Source organism: Oncorhynchus nerka, linkage group LG7, assembly GCF_034236695.1.
Source record: "Oncorhynchus nerka isolate Pitt River linkage group LG7, Oner_Uvic_2.0, whole genome shotgun sequence".
In the NCBI taxonomy this organism is placed as follows: domain Eukaryota; kingdom Metazoa; phylum Chordata; class Actinopteri; order Salmoniformes; family Salmonidae; genus Oncorhynchus; species Oncorhynchus nerka.
This window is the reverse complement of record NC_088402.1, coordinates 85,855,112-85,869,242: the sequence shown is the minus strand read 5'-3', so window position 1 is coordinate 85,869,242 and position 14,131 is coordinate 85,855,112.

The following is a 14,131-nucleotide window of genomic DNA, read 5'->3' as shown; positions in this document are numbered from 1 at the left end:
TTGTATGACGCTACAAGCTTGGCACACCTGCACTTGGGGAGTTTCTCCCATTCTTCTCTGAAGATCCTCTCAAGCGCTAAGGGTGTTGCCTGGTTTCCTCCAGACGTGACGCTTGGCATTCAGGCCAAAGGGTTCAATCTTGGTTTCATCAGACCAGAGAATCTTGTTTCTCATGGTCTGAGAGTTTTTAGGTGCCTTTATGCAAACTCCAAGCAGGCTGTCATGTACCTTTTACTGAGGAGTGGCTTCCGTCTGGCCACTCTTTTTTATTTATTTAATTTATTTTACCTTTATTTAACAAGGCAAGTCAGTTAAGAACAAATTCTTATTTTCAATGACGGCCTAGGAACAGTGGGTTAACTGCCTGTTCAGGGGCAGAACGACAGATTTGTACCTTGTCAGCTCGGGGGTTTGAACTCGCAACCTTCCGGTTACTAGTCCAACGCCCTAACCACTAGGCTACCCTGCCAACCCTGCCACTCTACCATAAAGGCCTGATTGGTGGTACTGCAGAGGTGGTTGTCCTTCTGGAAGGTTCTCCCATCTCCAAAGAGGAACTGCAGAGATCTGTGAGAGCGACCATCGGGGTCTTGGTCACCTCCCTGACCAAGCCCCTCCCCTGATTGCTCAGTTTGGCTGGGCGGCCAGCTCTAGGAAGAGTCTTGGTGGTTCCAAACTTCTTCCATTTAAGAATGATGGAGGCCACTGTGTTCTTGGGGACCTTCAGTGCTGCAGAAATGTTTTGGTACCCTTCCCCAGATCTGTGCCTCAACACAATCCTGTCACGGATCTCTACGGACAAGTCCTTCCACCTCATGGCTTGGTTTTTGCTTTGAAATGCACTCAACTGTGGGACCTTATATAGACAGGTGTGTGCCTTTCCAAATCATGTCCAATCAATTTAATTTAACACAGGCGAACTCCAAGTTGTAGAAACATCTCAAGGATGATCAATGGAAACAGGATGCACCTGAGCTCAATTTCGAGTCTCGTAGCAAATGGTCTGAATACTTATGTAAATAAAGTATTTCTGTTATTTATTTTAAATAAACATGCAAAAAAAATGTTTTTAAACTTCTTTGTTATTATAGGTTATTGTTACTACTACCTAACTCACACTGCATTGTTATTATAGGTTATTGTTACTACTACCTAACTCACACTGCTTTGTTATTATAGGTTATTGTTACTACTACCTAACTCACACCTCTGTTATTATAGGTTATTGTTACTACTACCTAACTCACACCTCTGTTATTATAGGTTACTGTTACTACTACCTAGCTCACACTGCTTTGTTATTATAGGTTACTGTTACTACTACCTAGCTCACACTGCTCTGTTATTATAGGTTATTGTTACTACTACCTAGCTCACACTGCTTTGTTATTATAGGTTATTGTTACTACTACCTAGCTCACACTGCTCTGTTATTATAGGTTATTGTTACTACTACCTAACTCACACTGCTTTGTTATTATAGGTTATTGTTACTACTACCTAACTCACACTTCTTTGTTATTATAGGTTACTGTTACTACTACCTAACTCACACCTCTGTTATTATAGGTTACTGTTACTACTACCTAACTCACACCTCTGTTATTATAGGTTACTGTTACTACTACCTAACTCACACCTCTGTTATTATAGGTTATTGTTACTACTACCTAACTCACACTGCTTTGTTATTATAGGTTATTGTTACTACTACCTAGCTCACACTGCTTTGTTATTATAGGTTATTGTTACTACTACCTAACTCACACTGCTCTGTTATTATAGGTTATTGTTACTACTACCTAACTCACACTGCTTTGTTATTATAGGTTATTGTTACTACTACCTAACTCACACTGCTTTGTTATTATAGGTTATTGTTACTACTACCTAACTCACACTGCTTTGTTATTATAGGTTATTGTTACTACTACCTAACTCACACCTCTGTTATTATAGGTTATTGTTACTACTACCTAACTCACACTGCTTTGTTATTATAGGTTATTGTTACTACTACCTAACTCACACCTCTGTTATTATAGGTTATTGTTACTACTACCTAACTCACACTGCTTTGTTATTATAGGTTATTGTTACTACTACCTAACTCACACCTCTGTTATTATAGGTTATTGTTACTACTACCTAACTCACACTGCTTTGTTATTATAGGTTATTGTTACTACTACCTAACTCACACCTCTGTTATTATAGGTTATTGTTACTACTACCTAACTCACACTGCTTTGTTATTATAGGTTATTGTTACTACTACCTAACTCACACCTCTGTTATTATAGGTTATTGTTACTACTACCTAACTCACACTGCTTTGTTATTATAGGTTATTGTTACTACTACCTAACTCACACTTCTTTGTTATTATAGGTTATTGTTACTACTACCTAACTCACACCTCTGTTATTATAGGTTATTGTTACTACTACCTAACTCACACTGCTTTGTTATTATAGGTTATTGTTACTACTACCTAACTCACACTTCTTTGTTATTATAGGTTATTGTTACTACTACCTAACTCACACCTCTGTTATTATAGGTTATTGTTACTACTACCTAACTCACACTGCTTTGTTATTATAGGTTATTGTTACTACTACCTAACTCACACCTCTGTTATTATAGGTTACTGTTACTACTACCTAACTCACACTGCTTTGTTATTATAGGTTATTGTTACTACTACCTAACTCACACCTCTGTTATTATAGGTTATTGTTACTACTACCTAACTCACACTGCTTTGTTATTATAGGTTATTGTTACTACTACCTAACTCACACCTCTGTTATTATAGGTTACTGTTACTACTACCTAACTCACACTGCTTTGTTATTATAGGTTATTGTTACTACTACCTAACTCACACCTCTGTTATTATAGGTTATTGTTACTACTACCTAACTCACACTGCTTTGTTATTATAGGTTATTGTTACTACTACCTAACTCACACCTCTGTTATTATAGGTTATTGTTACTACTACCTAACTCACACTGCTTTGTTATTATAGGTTATTGTTACTACTACCTAACTCACACCTCTGTTATTATAGGTTATTGTTACTACTACCTAACTCACACTGCTTTGTTATTATAGGTTATTGTTACTACTACCTAACTCACACCTCTGTTATTATAGGTTATTGTTACTACTACCTAACTCACACCTCTGTTATTATAGGTTATTGTTACTACTACCTAACTCACACCTCTGTTATTATAGGTTATTGTTACTACTACCTAACTCACACTGCTTTGTTATTATAGGTTACTGTTACTACTACCTAACTCACACTGCTTTGTTATTATAGGTTATTGTTACTACTACCTAACTCACACTTCTTTGTTTGCCACGCCATTTCTGGAAGGTTAGAGATCATGTACTGGACTGAATTTGGTCCAGTTTTTTTAGTACTAATTTAAACCTAGAAAAGCTCCAGCATCATTTCTCAGGGACGATTCTTGAATGTTGAATCATCAGATGAAGGGAAACCATGTTGTGGAATGTGTGACTAAATATGTCATTTTCAAGAGAACATTTAATCAAAACATTACATCACGGTGCGTCCCGAGTGGCGCAGCGGTCTAAGGCACTGCAATGCTTGAGGCGTCACTACAGATCCGGGTTCGATCCCGGGCTGTGTCGCTGTCAGCCGTCACAACCCCCCAGTATCAGAGGGTAAAGTTCCCTTATGCTGAGGTAACGTTTCTCATCAGCTGAGCAGGGACACTGTTGCATCGGGCTCTGGCCGCTTGAGGAAATTGCTTTGCTGCTGCCCGTGCTTGGGTGGCAACATGTCCAGGGAAACAGTCTTTCTTTCAATCTGTCAGCGGTGGCTGATTTGATCACACTGACAATGTGTTAACCAATCAATACACAAGGATGAACTCCTCAGGGATGCTGCACTAGTCTAGATCAGTGATTGTTTAGTAATTTGGACACTATTTTTAACAACACATAAGCAATGATTTGAATTTAGACTTGAAGCCATGAAGCATATTCATATCCATTTCTCATTGCACGTCCGTCCAACGCATCTCTAGCAAGCTTGACAGATTTCAGCTCCTTGCCAAACCCTATAGCTGCATGTATGGCTGCAGTACTCAATGACATCATGGGCGGGCGCTCATCAATGTGACAGGTGGCAGGGAAGGATGGCGCTCCAAGCTGATTTGATGAGCAGACCTGCCAGATTGACTGGAGAGACAGGAGAGACAGTAGAGACGGTGAAGGTTTTTGTCAAGCTAAAACACTGTGATGACCCATGAATATTGATCCTGCCTCGGGGGGACGACCTGTACATAGACTGAGCGGGGTGGGTGTGTTTGTGTTAGAAGTGTGTGTGTGTGTGTGTGTGTGTGTGTGTGTGTGTGTGTGTGTGTGTGTGTGTGTGTGTGTGTGTGTGTGTGTGTGTGTGTGTGTGTGTGTGTGTGTGTGTATTAGATGTGTGTTAGAGCTCTAGGAAGAGTCTTCCAAACTTCATCAATTTAAGAATGATGGAGGCCAGTGTTTTTGGGGGCCTTCAATGCTGTTAAACAGCTTTTATCACCAGACCATCAGACTGTTAAACAGCTTCTATCACCATCAGACTGTTGAACAGCTTCTATCACCATCAGACTGTTGAACAGCTTCTATCACCATCAGACTGTTAAACAGCTTCTATCACCATCAGACTGTTAAACAGCTTCTATTACCATCAGACTGTTGAACAGCTTCTATTACCATCAGACTGTTGAACAGCTTCTATCACCATCAGACTGTTGAACAGCTTCTATCACTATCAGACTGTTGAACAGCTTCTATTACCATCAGACTGTTGAACAGCTTCTATTACCATCAGACTGTTGAACAGCTTCTATTACCATCAGACTGTTGAACAGCTTCTATCACCATCAGACTGTTAAACAGCTTCTATCACCATCAGACTGTTAAACAGCTTCTATCACCATCAGACTGTTGAACAGCTTCTATTACCAGACCATCAGACTGTTGAACAGCTTCTATCACCATCAGACTGTTAAACAGCTTCTATCACCAGGCCATCAGACTGTTGAACAGCTTCTATCACCATCAGACTGTTGAACAGCTTCTATCACCATCAGACTGTTGAACAGCTTCTATCACTATCAGACTGTTGAACAGCTTCTATTACCATCAGACTGTTGAACAGCTTCTATTACCATCAGACTGTTGAACAGCTTCTATTACCATCAGACTGTTGAACAGCTTCTATCACCATCAGACTGTTGAACAGCTTCTATCACTATCAGACTGTTGAACAGCTTCTATTACCATCAGACTGTTGAACAGCTTCTATTACCAGACCATCAGACTGTTGAACAGCTTCTATTACCATCAGACTGTTGAACAGCTTCTATTACCAGACCATCAGACTGTTGAACAGCTTCTATTACCAGACCATCAGACTGTTGAACAGCTTCTATTACCATCGGACTGTTGAACAGCTTCTATTACCAGACCATCAGACTGTTGAACAGCTTCTATTACCAGACCATCAGACTGTTGAACAGCTTCTATTACCATCAGACTGTTGAACAGCTTCTATTACCAGACCATCAGACTGTTGAACAGCTTCTATTACCATCAGACTGTTGAACAGCTTCTATTACCATCAGACTGTTGAACAGCTTCTATTACCAGACCATCAGACTGTTAAACAGCTTCTATTACCAGACCATCAGACTGTTGAACAGCTTCTATTACCATCAGACTGTTGAACAGCTTCTATTACCAGACCATCAGACTGTTGAACAGCTTCTATTACCATCAGACTGTTGAACAGCTTCTATTACCAGACCATCAGACTGTTGAATAGCTTCTATCACCATCAGACTGTTAAACAGCTTCTATCACCATCAGACTGTTGAACAGCTTCTATTACCAGACCATCAGACTGTTAAACAGCTTCTATTACCAGACCATCAGACTGTTGAACAGCTTCTATTACCATCAGACTGTTGAACAGCTTCTATTACCAGACCATCAGACTGTTGAATAGCTTCTATCACCATCAGACTGTTGAACAGCTTCTATTACCATCAGACTGTTGAACAGCTTCTATTACCATCAGACTGTTGAACAGCTTCTATTACCATCAGACTGTTGAACAGCTTCTATTACCAGACCATCAGACTGTTGAACAGCTTCTATCACCAGACCATCAGACTGTTGAACAGCTTCTATCACCATCAGACTGTTGAACAGCTTCTTTTACCATCAGACTGTTGAACAGCTTCTATTACCAGACCATCAGACTGTTAAACAGCTTCTATTACCATCAGACTGTTGAACAGCTTCTATTACCAGACCATCAGACTGTTAAACAGCTTCTATTACCAGACCATCAGACTGTTGAACAGCTTCTATTACCAGACCATCAGACTGTTGAACAGCTTCTATTACCATCAGACTGTTGAACAGCTTCTATTACCAGACCATCAGACTGTTAAACAGCTTCTATTACCAGACCATCAGACTGTTGAACAGCTTCTATTACCATCAGACTGTTGAACAGCTTCTATTACCAGACCATCAGACTGTTGAACAGCTTCTATTACCAGACCATCAGACTGTTAAACAGCTTCTATCACCAGACCATCAGACTGTTAAACAGCTTCTATTACCAGACCATCAGACTGTTAAACAGCTTCTATCACCAGACCATCAGACTGTTCTACAGGGGGTTGCGTCGTGCCTAAGAGCAGCCTTATCCGTGTTATATCGGCAATATACCACACCCCTCGGACATTGATTTCATACTCTTTTTCACACTGTGTATTTATGTACTGGATTCTTGACATAGCTCATTTTAATATATCTACTGTTGTATATTGCATTTTTGTTACATTACAGACTTATTCTAAATGGGATTAAATAATTTCCCCCCCTAATCAATCTACACACAATACCCCATAAGTACAAAGCAAAAACATAAATACTCAGCACTTTGTTGGAGCACCTTTGGCAGCGATTACAGCCTCCAGTCTTCTTGGGTGTGACGCTACAAGCTTGGCACACCTGTATTTGGGGAGTTTCTCCCATTTTTCTCTGCAGAACATCTCAAGTTCTGTCAGGATGGATGGGAAGCGTAGCTGCACAGATATTCTCAGGAATCTCCAGCTGTTAGATTGGGTTCAAGTACGGGATCTGGATGGGACACTCAGAGACTTGTCCCGAAGCCATTCCTGCGTTGTGTTGGCTGTGTGCTTAGGGTTGATGTCCTGTTGGAAGGTGAACCTTTGCCCCCAGTCCTGAGCGCTCTGCAGCAGGTTTTCATCAAAGATCTCTTTGTACTTTGCTCCGTTCATCTTTCCCTCGATCCTGACTTGTCTCCCATTCCCTGCCGCTGAAAAACATCCCCACAGCATGATGCTGCGACCACCATGCTTCACTGTAGGTTTTTAGGTGCCTTTTTTCAAACTCCAAGCAGGCTGTCATGTACCTTTTACTGAGGAGTGGCTTCCATCTGGTCACTTTACCATTACGGCCTGATTAGTGGAGTGCTGCAGAGATGTTTGTCCTTCAGGAAGGTTCTCGCATCTCCACAGAGGAACGCTGGAGCTCTGTAAGAGTGACAATTGGATTCTTGGAAACCTCCCTGACCAAGGCCCTTCTCCCCTGATTGCTCAGTTTTGCCGGGCGGTTAGCTCCAGGAAGACGCTGCTGGTTACAAACATCTTCCAATTAAGAATGATGGAGAACACTGTGTTCTTGGGGACCTTAAATGCTGCAGAAATGTTTTGGTACCCTTCCTCAGATCTGTGCCTCGACACAATCCTGTCTCGGAGCTCTACGGACAATTCCATCGACCTCATGGCTTGGTTTTTGAAAAGGCAGAATGGACCTTGGGAGAAACTAGTAATATACCTCCCCACCACACACACACACACACACACACACACACACACACACACACACACACACACACACACACGTTGTCTTCTCAATCAACCTCCGTCATGTCAGCGAGGCATGTGGGTCGAGACACAATGAAAATGGCAGTCGATGTCTTTTTACCAAACGAATGGGCAGTGTGTACTCCTATTCATGTTCGCAAAAGTGTTCCCAACCCCACCCCCTGTAAATATACCCTTTTGGCTGCCCTCATAACATTGTCATGTCTTCGTAAATTTGAATCATGGATTTGATTCATGATTCACAATAGAAAACAGAGAGATTGTATGCTCAGCCTAGTGGTTAGAGCGTTGGACTAGTAACCGGAAGTGTTGCAAGTTCAAACCCCCGAGCTGACAAGGTACAAATCTGTCGTTCTGCCCCTGAACAGACAGTTAACTCACTGTTCCTAGGCTGTCATTGAAAATAAGAATTTGTTCTTAACTGACTTGCCTAATTAAATAAATAAAATAAAAAATAGAGTGGCATTTCTCAGTTGGTTTTTGTGATCGTGTTGTGTTGTGTCGCGTCGTGTTTTGTTAAAAGAGGAGCGAAGAACTCAGCTGATAGAAAAAGGGAGAAGGCAGAGAAAATCAGCAGCCCAGTTGCCCCTGGAATGGCCCCTGGAATGGCCCCTGGAATGGCCCCTGGAATGGCCCTTGATCTACTGTGGTTCATTCTTTAATTTCATCTCATTATTGTTTTCACATCCCTTTGGACTAAATCGGTGACAAGCCGAATTTCTTCAGCCTCCTGAGGTTGAAGAGGCGCTGCTGCACCTTCTTCACAACGCTGTCTGTGTGGGTAGACCATTTCAGTTTGTCAGTGATGTGTACGCCGAGGAACTTAAAACTTTCTACCTTCTCCACTACTGTCCCGTTGATGTGGATGGGGGGCTACTCCCTCTGCTGTTTCCTGAAGTACACGATCATCTCCTTTGTTTTGTTGACACTGAGTGTGAAGTTATTTTCCTGACACCACACTCCGAGGGCCCTCACCTCCTCCCTGTTGGTAATCAAGCCTACCACTGTAGTGTCGTCTGCAAACTTGATGACTGAGTAGGAGGCATGCATGGCCACGCAGTCATGGGTGAACAGGGAGTACAGGAGAGGGCTGAGAACGCACCCTTGTGGGGCCCCAGTGTTGAGGATCAACGGGGTGGAGACGTTGTTACCTACCCTCACCATCTGGGGGCGGCCCGTCAGGAAGTCCAGGACCCAGTTGCGCAGGGCGGGGTTGAGACCCAGGGTCTCGAGCTTAGTGACGAGTTTGGAGGGTACTATGGTGTTAAATGCTGAGCTGTTGTTGATGAACATCATTGTCACATAGGTATTCCTCTTGTCCAGATGGGTTAGGGCAGTGTGCAGTGTGATTGTGATTGCGTCGTCTGTGGACCTATTGGGGCAGTAAGCAAATTGGAGTGGGTCTAGGGTGTCAGGTAGGGTGGAGGTGATATGGTCCTTAACTAGCCTCTCAAAGCACTTCATGATGACGGAAGTGAGTGCTATGGGGCGATAGTCATTTAGCTCAGTTACCTTAGCTTTCTTGGGAACAGGAACAATGGTGGCTCTCTTGAAGCATGTGGGAACAGCAGACTGGGATAAGGATTGATTGAATATGTCCGTAAACACACCAGCCAGCTGGTCTGCGCATGCTCTGAGGACGCGGCTGGGGATGCCGTCTGGGCCGGCAGCCTTGCGAGGGATAACACATTTAAATGTTTTACTCACGTTGCCTGCAGTGAAGGAGAGCCTGCAGGTTTTGGTAGCGTACTGTATTGTCTTTAAAGCGAGCAAAGAAGTTGTTTTGTCTGGGAGCAAGATATCGTGGTCCGCGCCGGGGCTGGTTTTCCTTTTGTAGTCCTTGACTGACTGTAGACCCTGCCACATACCTCTTGTGTCTGCGCCGTTGAATTGCGACTCTACATTTGACCCCTCTGTCTTCTTGATCGGTCGTTGGAAATATTAGCATATTGACAACAACAATTATTATTGATGACTAACTAGTGGATTTGCTTTTGATTCCCAGCACCACAATAGAAAGGCGAACATGCAATTAGCATTTGATTGGAAAATGTTCTTATATTCCCACATTCAGTGACACAAAATGTCCAGTAGACATTTCTATCAGGAATCAAGGTAAGACCCAAGTGCAGACTGTGTGAAGTAACAATGTCTATTGTAACCACAGGGGCATGCAGAGGCCAATGTACAGGACGGCAGGCAGGCTCAGGGTCAGGTCAGGTCAGGCAGAGGTCGGTAATCCAGAGCAGAGGCCAATGTACAGGACGGCAGGCAGGCTCAGGGTCAGGTCAGGCAGACGTCGGTAATCCAGAGCAGGAGCAAAGGTACAGGACTACAGGCAGGCTCAGGGTCAGAGATAGGCAGTGGTCAGGTGGGCGGGTACAGTGTTAGGACAGGCAAAGGTCAAAAACCAGGAGGACGAGGAAAAAGAGAGACTAGGGAAAAAACAGGAGCTGAGACAAAACGCTAGTAGGCTTGAATAAACAAGACGAACTGGCAACAGACAGACAGAAAACACAGGAAAACATACACAGGGGATACTGGGGGAGATGAGCAACACCTTGAAGGGGTGGAGACAATCACAAAGACAGGTGAACATTTCTGACGAGGTGGCAGATTTCCACGTTGTGTGAAAAAGTAGCCATCTGAAATACATAGTAGTAATATTAATAGAGGTAGTAGTAATAGTAGTTATAGTAGTAATACTAGTGATAGGTATTGATTACCAACAACGACGAGACGGCCTACAGGGAGGAGGTGAGGGCCCTCGGAGTGTGGTGTCAGGAAAATAACCTCACACTCAACGTCAACAAAACTAAGGAGATGATTGTGGACTTCAGGAAACAGCAGAGGGAACACCCCCTATCCACATCGATGGAACAGTAGTGGAGAGGGTAGTAAGTTTTAAGTTCCTCGGCATACACATCACAGACAAACTGAATAGGTCCACCCACACAGACAGCATCGTGAAGAAGGCGCAGCAGCGCCTCTTCAACCTCAAGAGGCTGAAGAAATTCGGCTTGTCACCAAAAGCACTCACAAACTTCTACAGATGCACAATCGAGAGCATCCTGTCGGGCTGTATCACCGCCTGGTACGGCAACTGCTCCGCCCACAACCGTAAGGCTCTCCAGAGGGTAGTGAGGTCTGTACAACGCATCACTGGGGGGCAAACTACCTGCCCTCCAGGACACCTACACCACCCGATGTCACAGGAAGGCCATAAAGATCATCAAGGACAACAACCACCCGAGCCACTGCCTGTTCACCCCGCTATCATCCAGAAGGCGAGGTCAGTACAGGTGCATCAAAGCTGGGACCGAGAGACTGAAAAACAGCTTCTATCTCAAGGCCATCAGACTGTTAAACAGCCACCACTAACATTGAGTGGCTGCTGCCAACACACTGACTCAACTCCAGCCACTTTAATAATGGGAATTGATGGGAAATTATGTAAAATATATCACTAGCCACTTTAAACAATGCTACCTAATATAATGTTTACATACCCTACATTATTCATCTCATATGTATACGTATATATACTGTACTCTATATCATCTACTGCATCTTTATGTAATACATGTATCTCTAGCCACTTTAACTATGCCACTTTGTTTACATACTCATCTCATATGTATATACTGTACTCAATACCATCTACTGTATCTTGCCTATGCCGCTCTGTACCATCACTCATTCATATATCTTTATGTACATATTCTTTATCCCCTTACACTTGTGTCTATAAGGTAGTAGTTTTAGAATTGTTAGCTAGATTACTTGTTGGTTATTACTGCATTGTCGGAACTAGAAGCACAAGCATTTCGCTACACTCGCATTAACATCTGCTAACCATGTGTATGTAACAAATCAAATTTGATTGGATTTGATTAGATTAGATTTAATATTAGTTATAGTAGTAATAGTGGTAATAGTAGTTATAGTAGTAATAGTAGTAATTGTGGTAATAGTAGTTATAGTAGTTATAGTAGTAATTGTAGTAAAAGTGGTAGTAATAGTGGTAATAGTAGAAATAGTAGTTATAGTAGTAATAGTAGTAATAGTAGTTATAGTAGTAATAGTAGTAATTGTGGTAATAGTAGTTATAGTAGTTATAGTAGTAATTGTAGTAAAAGTGGTAGTAATAGTGGTAATAGTAGAAATAGTAGTTATAGTAGTAATAGTAGTAATAGTAGTTATAGTAGTAATAGTAGTAATAGTAGTTATAGTAGTAATAGTAGTAATAGTAGTAATAGTAGTTATAGTAGTAATAGTAGTAATAGTAGTAATAGTAGTTATAGTAGTAATAGTAGTTATAGTAGTTATAGTAGTAATAGTGGTAATAGTGGTAATAGTAGTTATAGTGGTAATAGTAGTTATAGCAGTAATAGTAGTAATAGTAGTAATAGTAGTTATAGTAGTAATAGTAGTAATAGTAGTAATAGTAGTAATAGTGGTAATAGTGGTAATAGTAGTCATAGTAGTAATAGTAGTTATAGCAGTAATAGTAGTAATAGTAGTAATAGTAGTAATAGTAGTTATAGTAGTTATAGTAGTTATAGTAGTAATAGTGGTAATAGTAGTTATAGTGGTAATAGTAGTTATAGCAGTAATAGTAGTAATAGTAGTAATAGTAGTTATAGTAGTTATAGTAGTAATAGTAGTAATAGTAGTAATAGTAGTTATAGTAGTAATAATAGTAATAGTAGTTATAGTAGTAATAATAGTAATAGTAGTAATAGTAGTTATAGTAGTAATAGTAGTTATAATAGTAATAGTAGTAATAGTAGTTATAGTAGTAATAGTAGTAATAGAGAGGGAGCGTGCGAGAGAGGGAGAGAGGGAGAGAGGGAGCGTGAGAGAGAGCGAGTGATGCAGACACAAAGGGAAATAGGGAGCGAGAGAGAACGAGAGAGGCACCACAGTCTAATGAGCTTACCGCAGGCACCTGTTCTCTGACCATCCATGTAACTGCCTGGCAACCTGGTAATTGGGTCAGTCAATAGCGCCATGCAGCTGGGAGGGCGGCTGGCTGGGGAGAGCTGAGCTGGGGAGAGCTGAGCTGGGGAGAGCTGAGCTGGGGAGAGCTGAGCTGGGGAGAGCTGAGCTGGGAGGGCGGCTAGCTGGGGAGAGCTGAGCTGGGGAGAGCTGAGCTGGGGAGAGCACAGCATAGCAGAGGAGTTAAGTGTCTGATGAGAGTCCTCACCATGGTGGGGAATGTGGGCGATAGGAGTAGGCAGGGAGGGAGGCAACACCAGTCTGGCCCTGGTCTGGCATCATGGAGTAAGACGGTCCGTGGTTCACCCTACACCGGTCAGTGGTGGGTGGGCTATCCACTGTAATACACCAAGCTGGGCTAAAGGGAAATCACGGGATGGAGTTCCAAAATGGTTTACATTGATTTATTTTTCACTGGCTTCATGTTCATCACGACATTGTTCGACACACGTCACTTCTCATATGAGACTAAGTGTATTGGTACAGACTTGTGAGTGTTTGTCTCATACCATATGGGTTTGGACTAAGTGTATTGGTACAGACTTGTGAGCGTTTGTCTCATACCGTATGGGTTTGGACCAAGTGTATTGGTATAGACTTGTGAGTGTTTGTCTCATACCGTATGGGTTTGGACTAAGTGTATTGGTACAGACTTGTGAGTGTTTGTCTCATACCATATGGGTTTGGACTAAGTGTATTGGTACAGACTTGTGAGCGTGTGTCTCATACCATATGGGTTTGGACTAAGTGTATTGGTACAGACTTGTGAGTGTTTGTCTCATACCGTATGGGTTTGGACTAAGTGTATTGGTACAGACTTGTGAGTGTTTGTCTCATACCATATGGGTTTGGACTAAGTGTATTGGTACAGACTTGTGAGTGTTTGTCTCATACCGTATGGGTTTGGACTAAGTGTATTGGTACAGACTTGTGAGTGTTTGTCTCATACCGTATGGGTTTGGACTAAGTGTATTGGTACAGACTTGTGAGCGTTTGTCTCATGCCATATGGGTTTGGACCAAGTGTATTGGTACAGACTTGTTTTTTATTTATTTTTTTATTTCACCTTTATTTAACCAGGTAGGCTAGTTGAGAACAAGTTCTCATTTGCAACTGCGACCTGGCCAAGATAAAGCATAGCAGTGTGAACAGACAACACAGAGTTA